The following is an 18,211-nucleotide window of genomic DNA, read 5'->3' as shown; positions in this document are numbered from 1 at the left end:
ATTTACAGTTGAAGTTGCATAAAAGGGTATTTTCATCCAGTTTACCAAAGAAATACACATTTTCTTACTTAACTCTAGTGGTACAGATTCACGGTACCGTTTTTTGGTTTTGTTTGTTTAGGTTTTGAGATATCGCCCAGATCTGCCCTCATCTTCTTCTAATGCACTGGAGGTCAATGGAGGTTTATCTGTGGAGCTTGACATTGACATCTCTCTCTAGAAACAGTGTCCTGACACTACTTTACTACTTCCTCAATGGAAAGTACTCCTTTTTAGTGACATCTACTATCAAAGCTAAATGTTTAGTTTACCATGGATTTATCTTCAAGAAAAGTCGCTCCTTCGCCTTCTGAAGCTACATCCAGGAAACTGTTAGCTACGTTAGCATTAAGAATAAGCATAGCATAAAGGCTAGGGAGTTGCTGGCTAAGAGATAGTACGGATAGACCCCCCCCCCCCATAAAAATATAGATATAAAGTGTTAGGTAGTTTTTCTTACTAGCTGTTATACTAGAAAACAGCCCTTCTAGCAACAAGCCAAATATTCTTAATCAATTAATTAATATTTCTATATCAAAATGTATTGAGCAAAAGCATCTGCCAGTGAGGTAAGACAGTTTTGCTTGGCTATAATTATTAAAACTAGCATAAGAATGTAGTCACTGAAAGACTGTTATGGGCCTTAAAACAAGAAAAAATTTTAAAACTTTAAGCAAAACAGTTATTTAAGATAGGCTTTCTTAAAATAAGTATTTTGGTCAGTTTATTAAAGCTGAATTTAAGAATTTGTACTTTAATCTAACATTAATAACTAGCAACCAAAATCTTACAATAAGAGACAATGTCTTCAAATAGTATAATGAAAATAAGTGACTTTGTCTTAAATGGAGGCACCAGAAGCGTTCTTATTTTTTTTTGCATTTTATTAAAACAATGAAAAACTCCAGTTTACAAGACGGTTATGTTGTTGATATGTTGTCTTAAAATGCACCATTGTTGTTGATATGTTGTCTTAAAATCACATTACTAATTACTAACTAACTAATCAGAAAACAAGGCTTTTTTACTTTCTTGATATTCCTTTTTTGCAGTGTACCATCTAGTGTTTATGCTAAGCTAAGCTAACTGTCTGACAGATATAACAGTGGTATCAATCTTCTCATCTAACTCTTGACAAGAAAGCCAATAAACATATGCCCAAAATGCTAAACTATTCCTTTAAGATTCAGTTCTCTAATAAATACAGATGGAAAATTCATAATGTAATGACGTAAGGGAAAATAACTGCACAATGCACATCTGTTGACATCATTAAATGTACAAATGTAATTGCAGTGACCATTACTGGAGCTCTAAGGCAGCAGTCAGACTCCACGCTGAGGGGCAGCTCAGGATGTTGGCCTTGCTCACTGTACACCCCTTATTGATTTTTAACTCACTTGACTCACGCCAGTAAGCTGACTTACTGTTCACCATGTCAATTTTCACCAAGCTCTGGTGTAGAAGGAAGTATGCTTCCACAGAAACAATATTCAGTTTTATCAGCACACTGGTGCAACTAGGAAGAAAGAATCTATATATTAGTGATTTCGATATAGAAAATCCAGTTTCATTGCAACTACAAGGGCTGCAAACTGTAAAATGTGTAAAGTTGAAGGAGTTTCAGGCCTGAATGTACAGTTTGGTGCAGATAGACAAGGCACGTTTCGAAATTTTCTTAACCAATCATAATTGAGCTCTGCATCATGACATGTATTATGATGAAAATGTCTCCATGCACGCCACCTGGAACACTTCTCACAGGGATGAAACACAGCTCTCCTCATTAGGAGTGCATCATTAATTAAAATGTTCACATTAAAATGTTTGTGAGGTGTATTACTGTGCCTGCTAACATAGCTCCTGGTTGCTATGGGGAACTGCGTAGTCACAGACCAGTGTCTCCTGCCTCAGGAGATTCAGGCCTACAGTGGGTCAAATGTTAAAGGGCAGCACAACAGTGCTACTCATTTAAAACAACACAGGAGTCTTTGTGGCAATCGAAAAGCCTTTCTCTTTTGTTAATCTGCCACTTTGACAACAAACCCTCAGTCGCCCTTCGGGTCCCTTTAAAGAACTGACTGTTGGAAGAAGATTGGAGGAAAACCAAGGGGCGGTGGAGGTGGATGATGTGTGAGGTGTTTTTCACTCCATGTGCAGAGAAGCGTAGCGTCCACTCCACACCGACAGACAGCCTCATTGGTCACAATTTACAGAAGAAAAAGTCCATTGGTCACTGGTCATTTATCATGTTATGTACTGCTATATATGGTGCAAACTCAGTTTCTGTAGCAAAGAGTCCTCTGATACCACTCCTCTTACTGCTACAAATACTATAAAGCACTGTTCATTTTTACCACTACTATCACAACTACTACTTCTACTACCACTGCACCTACTGCTAGAGCTACTACTTTTATTACTGTTCACACAAGTCCTCTAATTATCAATACTAGTACTACCATAAGTATAGTGGTAATTGTTAGCTTTAATGCTCATTAGTATATGGTAAATGGTAAATGGACCTGTCCTTGTATAGCACCTTTCTAGTCTTCCGACCACTCAAAGCGCTTTTACACTACGTGCCACATTCACATTCACACATTCACTCAGTGATGGCAAAGTCCATCGAACAGAAATTAACTCATTCATACACATTCACACACATTCACACACCGATGCACGGCACCGGGAGCAATTTGGGGTTCAGTATCTTGCTCAAGGATACTTCGACATGTGGCAACAGGAGCCGGGGATCGAATGGTTTAGTATATGTACTACACCATGATTCCTACTATTTGTCGCCTGCCAACTATTTGTTTTTCCAGTCCAAGCATGCTAACATGCTAAACAAAAGATGGCGAACGTGGTAATGTAAGAATGGTCATTGTAAGCATGTTACCATTGAGCTAAAACGACTGCTGTGCTTTAGTACAACCTCACAGAGGTACCAGCATGGCTGTAGGCTCTAAATGTTGTTCTATGGTATCTTGGCAGCACAGCGGTCTTCGTCTTGTTGATGGGTTACTTTAGATATTTGTTATAAAAAAGGTTTAATAAACTGTGGTGGAGTAAAATGTGCATACACTGCTATTTGGATCTTTAACCCTACTTCCACTGGAGTCAAAGGATCTGGATGGATCTAAAGGAGAATAGATGAGTAAAAGCCAGTTAAGCCCTGTCTATCTTCTTCAGTCTTGCATCTTCTCGATCATTATAACTATGCCACACACACACACACACACACACACACACACACACACACACACACACACACACACACACACACACACACTCTCTGTCTCTCCCTCCTCTCTGTCTCTGCCATGGATGGCAGTGACCTTGATGCAGCGGAGAATTTGGAAATCACAAACCCGTTGGAGAGTCGAGGGAGGGATGGATGTCGATGGTTTCCTTGGCAGATCCCAGGCCTCATTTAGAAGTTGGGGAGTGGGAGAAAGGGAAGTGTGTGCTTTCATGACAGAAGGTGATACCCAGACCCACTGGAGGAAGAGAGAGACAGTCAGACAGAGGGAGAAAGATTAGACGGAGAGAGAGTCAAAGACAAAAAGAAAAGAAAGCTACAGGATGCCAGATGGAGGCTGGGTAATGTGAGAATACTCTTGCTTTTTCTGCCATTCTTTCTGAACCTCTTTCACTTTTTCTGTTTATAACTAGGCCTACCTCCTCTCTGTCACTACTTTTTCTCTCTTTACTTCCACATAAATGCAGCAGAGATGCATTCAGTTACCACCATTAAACTACTACGCGACAGGCTGCCACTCACTCTCCTAGCTGCTCATTCACAAACGTGTACCCACACACACACGTACAAACGCTGACACACACGCCCTCAACCTCCATCTCTGCTTGATGTCTTATCATATCCCAGAACACCATACAGTTTCCCTCCCTCTGGCAATTCATTTCATGTTAACACAACATCAATCTGCAGGGCTGCCCTCTCACTCCACACATCCATCCATCGCTGCGCTGCTTATCTCAGTCACCTTCAGGGAAAACAAATGATGTTTATATCCATCCAGCCTAGCTGTTTAGATCCCCTCCACCTTACTGTGTGTGTGTGTGGATCCCTGCACACTGCACCGATGCTGGTTGGTTCATGCTACAGTACATTTTGTGTAGGCAAGTACTGTATCTGTCCTGCTGAAGTATTCTCAAGCAAAAATGCCTGAACTCTGAAGGAGACAAATGGGTTTACCTCGTTGCATTTTAACTGCAAAGAGTAGTTATCACATAAAAAGTAAAACAACACAGTGCATTTACTAATCTCGTGCTCCACTTAAGTTTCCAAAACGTTCCGCCGCATCTTTTGCCCTCGTCTGCAGATAGTTTGCCTTGCCGTCATGGAGATGGTTCAGTTGTTATCATTGTTGCACATCCTAGAACAGACAGTGGTTACGGTCTTGCCCCCTTATGCTGCCAGCTGTTATGAATGAGTGTCCCATACTTGGGCCAAGCGATAACAACTGAACCATCTCCATGACACGTGAGTAAACTGCATCTGCTAAGGACTCTCCGTGAAGGTATTTATAGTGCTGTACACAGGTAAAGTGACAGAAGTAGCTGTGTGAAAAAAAAGAGATCTTAAGGGAGATACTTTCTCAACACTACATGAATAGTGTGTGGTTGTCAGATGGTTGGTTTCAGAATGTATGGGACTAAAAGTCTAATGGAAACTCTCCTCTAACAGCTTGTTTGGCTGTTTTAGATCAGCAAATGTAAACCTTGATCAGATCTACATGTAGGTGTAAAAGTCAGCAAGCAAAATAGACATCTTATATTAGTTTTGCAGAGTGTCATATTTTTATTGTTAATTCCAGTTTTAAGATTAGAAGCTGAGGATTTGAGTTTATGGTGTGTTGTTGCTGTGGTGAAGTAGTCTCTGTTATAATCACTGCTGTAGGGCTTCTTCAGTCCTCTGTGTGCTGTTCTTCTCGGCAGCTTCTTATGTGATGTCTCCTCTCACTCCCTACAGGCTAATTGGCCATAACTCGATCTGAAACGGCAGATAGGTTCACCCATAATGCCTAGCGTTGATATGTATCCGCTGGGGGGCTGCTCTTCTGTGTTTCTGCAAAAGCGGATCACTGCTGTGTGTCAGAGTGTGTGTTTGGGTAGTGAGGGGGGTGAGTGGGGGTAGCTGTGGGATGCATGTCTGCTTGCACACCAGTCTGTGTGTGTGTGTGTGTGTGTGTGTGTGTGTGTGTGTGTGTGTGTGTGTGTGTGTGTGTGTGGTTGTGATGGCGGGTGTGCCTGTCTACAAGTGCGTGCCAGACTGTCTGCATGGTAGAGTGCTAACACACCGAACACTGGCTGTTCCCAAATGTCAGCTTGTGCCGTGCAGGTTGCCTGGCAGCATGTTGAGGTTGAGCGAACACGCTAATTTGATGAGAAGCCACATTGTGGTGAAATTGATGCAGATTTGCTCATTCTTTTTCCAGATTATCATAATTCTAAACCTTATTATGTAAGCTTAATACTGTAAATGATAACTCCCATTATTGTAATTTGCTGTAGTCTCGGAGCTGTCTGGCATTAAAAGGTTAATGTCAGTCAATGAGGATTTTTTTGGCATTGTTTTACTTGACTCTATACTCTGTCTGATAATGCTGTAGAACAGTAATTGTGTGAGAAAAGTATTCTAGATTTTTATGCAACAAATCCTACCTTTCATTTTATAAGGCTGTCAGATGCGTATTGAAGGGTTTTTTTTCCACAGGGAGGTGAATTTTACGACCATCCTTGGTGTTGTAGTGGATAGGGATGTAAGAAAATATTGATACACTTCAGTATTGCAATATTTAGTTCTGTGATATTGTATTTATTATTAAAAACCCTATTGATTTTTGTGTTTAGTCTACCAACTTCTAGATCGCAGTCAACTTTTTACTGAGATTTTATGGTGGTTTGTCATTTTATTATTGGACAATTATAATAAAAAAATGTAATTGCAATATATTGCCTTGCTTACAGTAATGGAGTATATTGCAGTATATTGAATCATAACCCCTGAATCGTGATATGTATCATATCGCCACATTCTTGCCGATACACAGTGTGGTAGCACCGGATTATATACAGTCTAGCACAATGTACGGTATAAAGGATAGAGCAAACATGACATACTGTGTAATGCAATCCCTTACAACAACACTGTAATTTGTAGTAAACTCTGGTTAATTGTAAATGACAGTTATTCTTCTAACCGTAACAATGCAACTTTATTGATGCCTGTGGAGAAAGTCCCTTATTTTTTTCCCTTGTCCTCCATGGGGAGGTCAGGTTCAGTACCAGACCAGCACAGTAGGAGTCAGTGACCCACTAGTGTCATAGCAATATGGGCTGCCAGTATTTTCTGGCAGAGACCAGTCAGTGGTGGTATGTGCAATGTTGGGGTAGTTAAAAATAATGAGCTGTGTGGGTTGTCCCTCCAGTCAGCTACTGATATCATGAACCTCAACAGAACCTTATCTGTAAAAAATCTGTTCACCACTGAGATCTATCACCCTCTAGATAAACTAATATTTACCTCCAGCTGCTGACAGAAACACTCTCATTTTGAATTAAGAAAATGTGTCCAAATGTGAAAGTTGGGCTTGTTATCTATCATTAATATTAATTATGCCTAATATAGCAAAATAGGTGTCATACTAGAAATGGTTGCATTTTAGCTTTTTCGCTGCTTATTATTCGTGTTCTGTATGAAAGTACTCGTGATAAAAACAAAATATATTGAGGTTCCAGTTAATCGCCCCTGCCGTGTAAAGGCCTTTAGACACACTACAACACAGCAATCCTTTATGGCATTAAAGGTGCATTTACTGTGTAGAACACTTGCTGCTGTTTTTTAACCCCAACATGTCTACCAATCAGAAGGCACCAAATGTTGTATGATGATGTAAAGAACCCCCCAGATGAACTGCTGCCACCAGTGCTCCCCAAACTTTGAGTGACATTACATTTGAAGTGCAGTGACCTCTGACCAGTGGTTACTGCTGTGTCTTTGCAGAGTACAACAGAGAAGGGGAAGGTCAACACTTGATTCAAGTCCATGACCTGGCCGTCCAGTGTGTGTGCAGTTGTCCACCAGAACCACAGCCCTGCTGTCCTCTTTCTTTCCCTTTCTTAATGAAAGGTGGAGTTTTGCTGCTGCTACAGTTCAGCTGCTCCTCTACACATGTTGCTCACTGTGTCTCTGGAAGTTGGTGTGATAGTAATGGGAACTGCTTCATGAATCATTAAGCACATTTTTTCTACAATAGAGTGCGATTTGGCTAAATGGATGTGGACGATGAGAGCTTTTCCATCTTATCTGTATTATTTAATGAGGAATGGTTGGACGATGGATGGTCTGGATCGCAGAGTGTGAGCCACAACGCGTAGCCACATTCATTATCATAACTTTCTCCGTCTCTCTGCCTCCTCTTTCATAATTTCTGTTATCTTGTCGTTCCTTTACTCTTCCATTCTTTATGCCTCCCTTTTAGCATCACAAGCTATTCCCTCTTGCACTCACTGTCTCTTTATCTCTGTCTCATTCTGTCTCTTTCTCCCTGAGGGTTTGTATCTAATCAGCTTTCTGACAGAAATATAATTATTGTACTAATGGTATATTTTATTCCAGAGAGCTTTTTGGCACACTGCCATGACACCTAAGCATAAATAGGTTGTAACCATGAAGCGTTATTCTGGATTTAGATCCACTGTACAATAAACTAAGGGCCCTATTTTAAGCGCAACCAGTGCAGAGTGGTTGTTCTTGGGTGCACAAACTGTGTGTGCAAAAGAGCTGGGTGAAGTGGAATATAGAGTGGAGGACTAATGAATACGCTCTCAGCCAATCACATCAGGGCTCTCATCTCTCTGAAACAGCTTAACCAATCACAGTACAACAGCTTATAAAATTAAGACTTCTTTAGAAAATCCTATTGTTGTCTGGATGCACCACAAACCTGCAGCCAAAGGCAGGTGGTGTGGGGTTTTTTGACTGCTAATTAGTACAATCATTATAGAAACAAATAATCAACATTAATGTCACAGCATATCTTAAAATGTGATCCAGCAGTGTTTGCCCTATTATGCATTTCAAGAATGAAACATGAGCCACTGAAATTGTCTTCTTTTAAGTTTAAAAGGACGTATAGGATTAAAACAGGCAGAATATTGAGTTATAACCCACCAGTCTGATGTGTGTAGAGGTGTGTGAGGTTATTTTGTGGAGCCTGGAGTCATTTGCACATTATTTAATGAAGGTAAAGGCAGTGGACAATCACGTGTAATGACACCACGCTCAAACCAGAGTCTGCAGATTTATCAACGTGTGTCTTGCTGCCTTCAGATGGCTGCAGTGTTCATCTGACAATAATTTAAACGAGTAACAATTTTCAGACTAAAACATATTGATTTAATCAGTGGATTTTTGTTTTAATTTTAGGCAATGTTTTCGTAACACTTTCATGATACTGTAATGAATTTTGCTGAAGGACATTTCTACTGGCTGTTAAAATTCAAATGAGAAGTAAGCATACTTAATCTGTTCAGTCAGTCATCTAGGTTGAGAATGTGTTACTGACTGCTTTCAGAGCATACAAAATGAATGCCTAAATGCTGTATTTTTTTTTTTTTTCTGTATATATCTACAACACAGCAATCCTTTATGGCCTCTGCATGTTTGGTTGAACAAAAACAATCTCATCTGACATTATTGATGTTACAGATGTTATAGTAATCAAATTATCGACCTGTGAAGGGCCCCTCAGTCACCGCATGTGTGATGAATTATAGGAAAGGTCACAGCCTGCCAAGCGCTTCATGAAGGGTTTGTGTGGTAACGCTCAGGTGAGCACCTCCAGGGCCGGCCCGGGGGTTGCCTCTCATACACCTCGGGGGAAGAGGGGGTTAGGATCATACGACTAACTGAGGTTGACCGTCCAATCAGAGCCAGCTGTCTGCTCTTTACTCTTAAGATCATAATGGACAGAGGTTTCACTGTAATTTTTGTTGTCACAGTTTAGTCATGACATAAAACGACGTATGTATGCTTATCGTCAAAATATCTGTTGACAAAATGAATACTGGATGGCTGCAGGGATTTCATCAACTGAGTGAGAAGCGTTCATATTCATAGCATTCACAGAATGAGCAACAATATGATCTTACTGCCACAAAGTAAGCTTTATAATTGTATTATATTGTGTGAAATATGAAATAATAAGTAGTATCTTATTATTTCCAAAGACATGAAGTGATGCCGTTCTATTTATATTTGACTGTATAGTGATTTTGAAATAAAGTCTAAAATTCACCTCTGCACCTCCACAACTCAGTGAGAGCTTCAACATGACACTGTTACCTGAGTGATCAGTGAGGACCAGAATACACATCTGATATAAATAATTCAGCAGGCAAGCCACAAATAGATTTACTGTAGTGGCAACAGACGTACGACTTTGATGCCTTTTGAAGAATAAACGGCTGTGAAAACCTGCTGGTTGTTGCATCAGACATCCAACAGTATTACAGATTAGCGGCACTGTCGAGCGGAGGTCATCTCACCGGAATAAGCTGGTTTGATTTGTGATTCTCGTTGATAGGCGTCTCAACGTTTTGCTCCCAAATATGTACGCAATATATTCTGATTATTGCAGGCTGAAAGGCATCCACATTCATTTATTTCCATCTGTACAATCAGAAGTTTTGTTGCGCTTGAATGGACACATGGTGGTCAACCAGTGGAAAACGCTGTCATTCCTTAAAATGATTATATGTGCCGACAGTACAAGGCCTGTAGACACCACAACAGATAAATAATTCATCTCTTGGCCAATTATTTTGCACATAGCTCCCATGGGTGGAGACAAACTGAATGCTATATTTCCCTGTGACACAGGAAACGAGCTGTGTCAGATTGAAAAGGTGGTGTTTCACATTTAGCCGCGGGACACTCATCAGTCACAAGGCTCAGATCCCAGACCAGCACAGGCCTGATGAAAAAAAAAAAAAAAAAACACTGCCTTGACCTTCATTTGCATTAACATTCAGGTTTCTAGGCTCCCTGTCTGCCTGTGTGTGTGTGTGTGTGTGTGTGTGTGTGTGTGTGTGTGTGTGTGTGTGTGTGTGTGTCCCTGGAGCTGGTAGAGGTGAGAGGGGAGTGTGACTACGGCTCCATCATACATGAATTTATTCATTGTTAAGGTTGTCAAACCCAGGAGATTTGTAAAATCAGCCCCTCCATTTGGCAGAGACATCAAATTTCAATTTAGAGGAAATGTGACTGATGGTGGTCGCAGCCAAAATCCAGTTCATACTCATGGTTATTTCACCTTCAAATTACTGGAGGTGAGGTATGAAAGGACCCTTAATGACACTGAAAGAGAAGCTTCGTCGTAAACAGTGTTGGACAGTAAACCAATACTGAGTTGGGTGACAGTAATGTGATTACTTGTTTCACTAATATGTAGTGTAAGGGTTTACAATTTGGGTGTTACTGATACCAATATGGCTCCATTACTAGGACACTTTGGGTGGTCGGCTTGTTTGCTGTCAGGCCAGGAGTTTGTTGGAGGGTCAATATGAGTTTCATCTGTTTGGAGGGACCATTTTGGAGGAGGAATGAACCCTAGGAGACGAGACTGATCCAGAAAACCGTACAGGGTGTGTTCGAAGTTATCTTATCTTATGCTAAGATGCAACAAAACTGAAGTTGATTTCAAAGCTTTTAAATATTGTTATGTTAGTTTCTGTTCCAGGTAGTGTATTTCCTGGTCTTCTTTGGGTTGTAAATGGTAAATGGAAAATGGACCTGTGCTTGTATAGTGCCTTTCTAGCCTTCCGACCACTCAAAGCACTTTTACAGTGAAGTGTGGGTTTGACCTCTCAATAGACCCCCACTTGTTTGATATATGAAGAGAGATTGCAAATTTATTTCATGGGATGTGTGTATTTGTTATTTTGGCTTGCGTATGGTGTTCCTATGTTCATCATGTTACTGTGTGGCTCGAGGAGTCAGGCATATCAAACGACACGCACACAAATGTTGGAAGTTGTTCCACTATTTTAACCCAGGCATCAATATTGAAACTCATGCCAATGATAACACTCTATAGCCTGCCTGTATTACATTCTCTGTGACCTTTAGTGGGTCAACAGTAAATCCCACGAGGGATTATATCACTGGCCGGACTACTCTATATGGCATGCTGCTATACTCACTCACAGTTTGCCCGTGGGCGTCCATCTTGCTGAGCATAATAGCAAAGTGGGACCTGCAATTTCAAGTTGCCTGAAGCAGGGAGAGAGGGTTACACAGGAGCCAGCTCTGCCCTGCAATCAGACTTCAGCAGGGGCCTCCCTGCTGTCCAGCTGAGGACAGATACATGGAGGAGCCAAGTAATAACAGAAGTCCTGCTGGGAGTAGTTTCATCAGACTGATTGGAAAAGGACACTTTTTTGGAGAACATTTTCTTTTAGCCGGTGTCACTGGACCACATGAAAAAACTACAGATCAAAGCAATTGCAACTCTCACTCCTTTTTAACACCTGATAACATTTGTTCAGAGTCAGTCAGCTACTCAGAAAGTAAGGGTTTATGGATACTGTTATTGTAGTGGCAGAGCCAGACTGAGCACATTTTCACTGACAATTAAAACACGTCTCTCCAAGTTGATAACAGTTGGCAGGTGCCTTCTCCAGTAGATGAAGGGAGCATATGTTAAAGTGGAAGTTATTCAGTCTCAAAAAATGTATTATGACACATGCTTTGGGGAAAAAATGACATTAATGTAACATTAATTATTTTGCTGACCTCCAAATGTGAATATGAAAGTGCTAGTACCCTACCTATCAACTTGATACTTTTATGATTCTAAATCAACAAACTCTGAATCCATGACTTCTTACATCATAATCAAAACAGAACATCAAAATTTTATGAAGGTGAAAGTGATTTAATGGAGCCTGAAGACTTTGTTTAGTGTTGGAGCTGAAAGCAGCAAAGAATAATAAATGTGTTTTTAGTGATATTGCAGGTGAAAAGACGTCTGACTTAGAGGAGTGTGTAACATTTAGGAAGATCTATTGACAGTAATGGAATATAATATTCATAGGTATGTTTTCATTAGTGTATAATGACCTGAATATAGGAATCGTTGTGTTTTTGTTACCTTAAAATAAGCTGACCTTCCACAGAGTCAGCCATGTTGTGCCACCATGTTTCTACAGTAGTCAAACACTGGCTGCAGATAGGGCTTGTCGCATTTTTTACAAACTGCAGCCACCGTAGTTTCTCCTTTCCGCTTGGAAGGTGAGGATGAAACGACAGAGCTGCGATCTGTAGTTACACTGCTAGATGGCACTAAATCCTACACACTGGACCTTTACAGTGACTGAAGTTTCACCTCAAAACTCCAGAATTACCAGAAAAACTACAGCAGATTGGGACTGTCCAAGAACTGAAAATGGTGAATGTTTACATTTTCCTGACCTCCTGCAGTTGAGTGAGTAGTAAGTGTTATCTCTCAGATGCAAAGGCAGAATTAGTGAGATCTTGTTAAACTGCCACAGAGCAGCAGAAGGTCGGGGTGGATGGCTGAGCATACATGTCTGACTGTAACACCCGAGGTGGCGCTTCAGATCTCCTCTTGAAAACGGGCCATTAGGGTTTATTTTAATGGCCGTGACTATGAGCTTTCCCAAACTAAATTAAAAACCTTTACAAGCTGTTGTTTACAGTCCGTCTAAAATCAGCAGAAGTAGATCTGAAAGACATATGAATTCTGTGCATGTGTCAGTTCAAATGAGCACAATATTTTCACAACGTGTGTTTTCAGAACTTCACTGCCAGTGTTTTGTCACGGACTTACACAGAGCACTGAAGGCAGCACCAATGAACTGCAAAAGCTGTCTTTTCTTTAACTTTGGTGCTGGCTGTCATATCACCCTGTATCCAGTGTCTAAATGTGTAAATGCTTGCTGCGTTTAGTTGGCGTAACAGGCACTGAGCGCTGCCAGACATAATGAGAGTAAAGAGTCTCAGGTACGAGTCTCTGGTTGAATGTTGGTTCGAGAACGTCGTGTTGTCAAAATACATCAGCATTCAGCTCAGGGCCGATCGGTGCAGGCGTTGTCGGATCCGGCCTTGTCTTTTGTCACAGCCCTCCTCAGCCGCCACTTACACGTTCCTCATCGCCATAGCAACAGTGGTTTTTCCCTACCTCGTCTCTCAGCGAGAGCCGCGGCCCTGAAGATGTTGAATAATGCTGATCTGCGATGGGAATCGGTGAATGGAGCAGACACAGTGTGATGAGTTTGTCTTGCAAAATGAGAGCTCCACCATTCAACGTGAATCAATTCATCAGGCTTCTTTTATCACTGATAGCATGTGATTTGAACCCTTCGCTGTGAAAATGATAACGCATCTGCAGGCTTGAGCCTTGAGATTTTTAGAATCCCGAACAATAAAGTTCACATTATGAATTTGGACGGACAATAACTCAGAAACCATACTATCTTCCACAGGAAAAAAGGGCACGTCTATTTATTAATACGTGAACAATAAAAGCAGTAATAGTATAGATGTGCTGCCTAACAGTAACAGTTGCTTTATTTGGGACTCCATTTGACAGAGTCCAGGGTTTCTTATGTAAATCTCATAGAAAGTTAAAGGTTTGATCCTCGCCATGAAACTGACACTCAATTTGCACATGGTACATGTTATGTAACACATCAAAACTTTAACTTTAACTGTTCAGTTTAAGCAAATAAAATGAAGTACACTTTTATACCTTTAGTATAACCACATCGTCTCACCCTCCATGAAAAAAGCTTCACAGTCCACTTTGACCTTGAAAACAGCAGCTGATGAGGACCATGTGATACTGTCTAAAGCTCTAGAACACGTGATTAAGTTTTTTCTTTCCTAGAGGTGTTTGATCATAGACAGTTTGAACTAGAACTAATAGAAGTCATAAATATAAAAAGTTTACAGTGTACAAAAAACTCCTACAGTTTGCATGGATCAGTAATCCGACCACCCAGCTGCCATCCTCACCACCTGACCTCCACTCTCCTTACATCCCCTCCCTCTGCTTCACTTTCTCACTTCTTCCTGTTTCTAGTCATGTCCCCTGCATGTAAATCCTCATTTTAGGTTAATGCATTGGTCTCACATTTCCTGAAAGCAATTTAACTCTGCTTTATTTCACTAAAATTCATGAATACAGACTGTAAATTGCATAAAACTGCACGCCCATCAGCCATCAGCTTTGACCTTGAACCATTGTGCGAGACGTCACACCCCACAGTTTATTTATCCGAGCCTGGAGGTGAACAATACCTTCTCCCCCTCTGACTTGGTAGACGGCAAACTGGGATAATTTATATCCACAGCTCACTTTGGCTTTGAATTTCAATAGTCTGGTGATGCCTCCAGGATGAGGGAGGAGAACTTTTTACCCAGACTGCTCTGCCTCGGACCCTGCCAGACCAGCTATTTGTGTGTGACCCACTTCGCTGCAGCTTTTGGCTAAATTAAGCCGATGAAATGTGGAGCAGGAAGCTCGTCAGAACACAAATAATAGCGAAGTGACAGATAACAGGCTCATTTATTGGAGACGGCACATGTTGTTTCCAGCAGGTTGTGATTGAAGGGAATGGCTGCGGAAGTCAGCAGGAGGTGGTGTGTATGTGTTCAAAGTCTTCGTGTGTGGACTCGGTCACACACAAAGAGGGTATGTATAGCGGTTTGACTAGGCTTGTTTCTCCCTTTTATTCCTACTCTCCATTTAATTGCATGTTTGTTTCTTTTAAATGACAATAATGTATTCATGTATTCAGGAAAGCTTGGGAGGGCTGAGCAAATGCCTGCCAACTAGGCTTTTAATCACAACAGAAAAAAACCCCGGATACTGACATCAATTTTTACACTCCAGCACGGAGGCAAATACACACACGGACACACGCGCAGGCACACACATTCGCACAGACACACACACAAATCATATGTTCCTCTGCACTTATCTACAAATGGATGACAGGAGGTAGAAGCACTCCAATCTGTGTTTTACCAAGATGAATACACTACTATGCATTGTGTTCTTTTCCAAATTTCCATTACATAGAACACTACACACTCAGTAAAATTGTGTAAAATGGGCACAAAGTTTGAAATACAGTGTACATGTGGCAGGAAGACTTTCTTACCAGAAAACTTCTAATAAAAGCAGGGTCCCACTCAGACTCAGGTCTCCTCTGCCATAAAGGACCTTACCGGTGTTTAGGCATGTTTCAGCCTGTGAATGCTCTCATTGGTCAAAGTTGGCCAATGTTACTGTTGTCCAAGTTATATGTAAAATCTCTCTATCTCTCTGGTAATTTCAAGACTTAAAAGTCCAGTGTGTAGGATTTAGTGTAGTTGCAGATCACAATCCCCTAACTCTCCCGCCTGTGACCCTAAAATCAGTTGAAAGAAGCGTGCCTTCTTGAAGGATGTCTCAATTCCTAAAATGTATCTGAAGGAGGGAGGAGGCTTGCCGGAGGAACTACGCCCGAGGATGAACAGGTGTGTCCTTCACAGAAGTCTTTTTGGCACCCGTGATGTATAAAAGAGGCTTGACAATGGACGGATGAGGCAGCTGTGCTTTGCAACGACAGCTCTGAAGCGAGTGCGTCTGATTTTGTTAAATGCCTGATGCCTTGACTCCTCTCTTCTCATGTCCCTTCCTTGCCTCCTCCACTCGCATCTCAGATGGGAAGGACTAAGATACGAGGAGGAAATGTGGGGAAAAGGATTTGAGGATTTACAAACTGAGTAATGAGAAGAAGGGCAGCACCCCAACCCGGTTCATAGTCATTTAAGACCTGACCTGACTGAGCTGGACTGCTACTGCCAAAAGATCCAGACCCCCAGTTCCCCAGGCTAATGCAAGGCATTGGCTACACTCATAGATGTATTAAAAGAGATGAAAAGTTATTTAATGGCTACATATGCGAAAATTTTTGTGTCATATCTAAAATAACACATAGCCTACGGTGGACAATGCTCATTTACATTCACTCAGCGGCAGGCCAAATCAAAAACACATACCATAATCAAAAATAAATACAGCAGCAGATATGGGCTGCAAATAAAAAAACAAATGCCAGAAACAAGTGCAACAGAAAAACACTTTATATCTAGTCAACCTCTAGGAGGAACACCAAGTGGAATCGATTGATTTTCCAGAGAGAGAGAGAGAGAGACCAGAAACCTGTACTATTTTTTTTCAACTTTATTGAGAAGAGGTGAATAGAATTCATTCAATATTTGGACTGTATGAGTATACATGTTCCATACAGTAGCACATTAGCCCTTTATCTGCCACCGTAATAGGCCTAATTATTCAAGTATTGTTTCTAGAAGTAGTGTCTTATTTACATTTGCATGTTCCATATATTTCTGTGATTATGATCCCGAAGAAGGCAAGATAAGCAGAAAATCTGAACTCTAAATTTGGGTTATGAGCGTGTGACTTTCCTTGTTTCTTTTACGTCATTAGATATACATTTTCCTTCAGTTTCTTAATTTTCAGTCAGTGTACTTCCTACTACACACTTCACATCCTGTTCTCATTCCCAGGTCGTCAGAAATACAGACGTGAGCGGTGTTCAGTTAGTTTTAATGGGAAACTTTACTGCTAGGTGCCCCTAAATCCTACACACTGGTCCTTTAAATTGCACAGGTTAGCTTCATACACATACTTCTCCAATGACAGTCAAACTCTATTTTTATTATTTGCATTTTATGACTACTGCATATTTCACATAATTTCTTGAGACACTTGCTATGATCTGCCAGTGCTATTTTTGTTTGTTTTGCTTTTATGAGACTAGTGAGAGATGGGATTTTATGCCAAAAACAACACCCTCGGATGTCATATTTCCGCAGTGTGTTTCTGAGCCACCTGGATGTTCAACTTGTCAATATTTTTCCTGACAGAAGCAGTCGGTGTTGAATCAACCTAGAACAACACATGTTAGACAAATATGAAATAACTAAACCATTCTGCTTCACACACCATTCTTCTTCACACGTTTTCAGCAAAAATAAAAAAAACACCTTGCGTGTCTGCTTTCCTCCACCTCCACCGACACAACAGCTCCTGATCCTGTTGTCAAACTGTGCTTCCTCAACTTAAGAGACGGCCGGGCCCCGAGCGCTTTGTGCCACACCGAATCAAACACGTCATGGGCAGCTGAAATATCAAGGCTGTTAAGTCAAATGAGGCAACTTGTCTTCCATTGGAGCATTGTCTTTCTGATCCTCCTCTGGTTCAGATTATCATGTTGGACTCTCAGATGTGTCCCAGCCTTGAAATGTGATTAATGTCACATTTAGTCTCTGAGGATTTGGGATCGGGATTTTAACGCGGAATCAAAGGATTCTGTCTTTTATTGGATATATGGGCAGTCGGTGTCCTCAGTGGGAAATGGCTGTGTGTAATGGCATCTTTTGCACTATTAAGATTAGTGATGATTTGCATAGTGGCAACATTCTTCAGAAAATAGGGCGGTTTGGGGGCAAGGGATGGATGCTACAATCCCACTGTGACGTTTAAGAAAGAGAAGGGATAAGAGCCGTCTTTCTGTTGATGTCAGAGTTTTAAACTGGTACGGATGCAGTCCAACATAAAATGACCAAAGTTTACAGCTATTTGATTTTTTCAGTTAAGTGCGTTTCTGCAAGCTGTAGAGTTTTATTCCAGAATGAAGTCTGAATCCTCTAACAGCCTAACAAGCACTCGGTCTACTGTTCTCTACTCTGTTACATAAATTATTCTTTGGTATTCTTCTGCGTATTAGCTGATGTTCGGAGTGTATGACTAGTGTCGCAGGCAGTGAGTATGAGAGCTGGTATCAGCAGCAGAGCAGAGTCAGGTTGGGTGTAAACAACTAGTCAGCCCAGGAGGAAGTCAGCACCCTGACAGCTAAAATCAAGCTTAACACTGTCACACAGTACTCGAGTGAGTTTGTACCACTGTTTAAGGCTGTCATGTTTCCATTTTGAACGCTGTTGAAGTTTGGTTAGAAATAAAAGCTGAGGTACCAAACTAGCTAACTACCAAGCAATGGCTCACTTTGTTCATAAAACTACACCAGTCAGTACAGGTATTGT

At 41.0% G+C, this 18,211-nt stretch overlaps 1 protein-coding gene across 6 annotated transcripts in view; it reads left to right on the top strand.

Annotated features, from left to right (window-relative positions):
- kcnc2 (potassium voltage-gated channel, Shaw-related subfamily, member 2) overlaps window positions 1–18,211 on the top strand; it is an 82,424-nt gene that overhangs the window by 35,530 nt on the left and 28,683 nt on the right. The window lies entirely within an intron of this gene.

The sequence above is a fragment of the Dicentrarchus labrax genome, unplaced genomic scaffold, assembly GCF_905237075.1.
Source record: "Dicentrarchus labrax unplaced genomic scaffold, dlabrax2021, whole genome shotgun sequence".
NCBI classification, from domain to species: Eukaryota; Metazoa; Chordata; class Actinopteri; family Moronidae; genus Dicentrarchus; species Dicentrarchus labrax.
The sequence above is the reverse complement of the archived record's forward strand: the minus strand, read 5'-3'. Positions and strand labels throughout refer to the sequence as shown.